The sequence below is a fragment of the Silene latifolia genome, chromosome 3 (genome assembly GCF_048544455.1).
Source record: "Silene latifolia isolate original U9 population chromosome 3, ASM4854445v1, whole genome shotgun sequence".
In the NCBI taxonomy this organism is placed as follows: Eukaryota; Viridiplantae; Streptophyta; class Magnoliopsida; order Caryophyllales; family Caryophyllaceae; genus Silene; species Silene latifolia.
Genome location: NC_133528.1, coordinates 82,749,794 through 82,751,708, shown reverse-complemented (window position 1 = coordinate 82,751,708; position 1,915 = coordinate 82,749,794). Strand labels below are relative to the sequence as shown.

General features: G+C 40.5%; 1 non-coding gene across 1 annotated transcript; it reads left to right on the top strand.

The window, feature by feature from the left end:
• The first annotated feature begins 1,170 nt into the window (after positions 1-1,170).
• LOC141650581 (small nucleolar RNA R71) lies at positions 1,171-1,277 on the top strand. Its single transcript, XR_012546605.1, has one exon. It is a non-coding gene; the product is annotated as a small nucleolar RNA R71 (small nucleolar RNA).
• The last annotated feature ends 638 nt before the right edge of the window (positions 1,278-1,915 follow it).

The following is a 1,915-nucleotide window of genomic DNA, read 5'->3' as shown; positions in this document are numbered from 1 at the left end:
TTTGCATAGGCCGGTACGTGATTGATTAATTCCGTGAAAGGAATTGAGACTTCTAAATTCTTCACAATTTCCATGAACTTTCCAAGTTGATCATCAAATTTGGGCTTGGCTTGATGACTTGGAAAAGGAAGTCTAATCACAATGGGCTCCTTTTCTTTGGCCTTGTCTTCATTTTTCTTTGAACTTTCTTCTTTTGATGATTCCCCTTCTTTGGGGCTTTGCACAATTTCTTCCTTTTCACTAGCTTTCACAACTTCATCCTCAACTTGCTTCTTCGGTGCCTCATATCTTGTACCACTTCTCAAGTGAATGGCACTAACCGTTTCATGTCTAGGGGGATTACTTTGAGGTGGTAATTGCCCCTTTTGTCTTTGTGAGCTTGATGATGCTAGTTGAGTCAATTGTGTTTCCAACATCTTGGTGTGAGCTAGAATGTTGTTGATCGTGGTGTCTTTTGCTTGGCTATCTTTTTGCATTTGGGTGAAAAATTCTTGTTGATTCTTTTGCATTTGGAGGACCGCTTTTTGGACATCAAAACCTTGGTCATTGTGGTGATTGTATGGATTTTGATTTTGGTAACCTTGGTTTTGATTGTAAAAGGGTCTTTGATTTTGATTTCTCATGGGTGGTGGAGTGTATGTTGTTTGAGGGTTTTGAACATTTTGGCTTTTGTATGAGAGATTTGGATGGAACTTGGTGTTTTCATTGTAAAAATTTGAATAAGGGGTACCACTTTTGTAAGCTTGGAAAGCATTAACTTGTTCGGTTGTTTCCCTACACTCACTTGGGTCATGACCCAAAGTTCCACAATTCTCACATATCCCACTTGGGATTGATGAGGATGCCGTCATGGCATTGACATGATGCTTTGATGATTTTGAGTTTTCCTCAAGTCTAGCCATAGCTTGTTCAAACTTCAAGTTGATTGTGTCAATGTGAGCACTAAGTTGAGCACCCAATTGAGTAACGGAGTCCACTTCATGCTTTCCTCCTCTAGTAGCCTTGCGAGGCCTACTATATTGTGAATTATGGTCCGCCATTTCCTCAATCTTGTTCCATGTTTGATTGTCATCAACTTCGGTGAACATTCCATTTGATCCCATATTGAGAATGTTCCTTGAATCTTCATATAAACCATTCCAAAATTGTTGCACTAAAAACCATTCGCTAAGTCCATGGTGAGGACATGAGCGACAAATACCTTTGAACCGCTCCCAAGCTTCATACAAAGATTCTTCATCCCTTTGCTTAAAACCCGTAATTTGAGCTCTTAGCATGTTAGTCTTTTCCGGTGGGTAGAATTTTTTGTAGAAAGCTAGAGCTAACTTCTTCCAAGAATCTATTCCAAGGGTGGCCTTATCAAGGCCCTTCAACCATTGCTTTGCGGTGCCGATTAACGAAAAAGGAAATAAGACCCATCTTATTTGGTCTTGAGTCACGCCCGTTTGAGAGATAGCATCACAATAATCGCAAAAGGTTTCCATATGAGAATGAGGGTCCTCACTAGGCATTCCCCCGAATTGGCTCCTTTCAACTAGTTGGATGAAGGCGGACATGGCAATAAAATTACCGGTGAGATGTTGCGGTGTAGGAGTACCATTTGGTAGATCCTCCTCGGTGGGTATAGAGTGTGACGAGAATTTAGGCATTGTAGGTGGATTTTGTGTGGTATTGTTTAATGGGTTCTCTTCTCCTTCTATTGCGAAAGGATTGACAAACTCACTAGTGGGTTGAACAACTTCACCAACACCTCCCAAATTCCTCCTAACAAGTCTCCTATTATTCGTCAAGGTTCTTTCGATTTCACGGTCAAAAGGTAACAAATCTCTTTGTAACCTTCTAGACATGCAAAATATCAAACAACTCGAAAACAATTAGAACAAGCCTTGAGGAGTTTTACTTCCCCAAGGTGAAA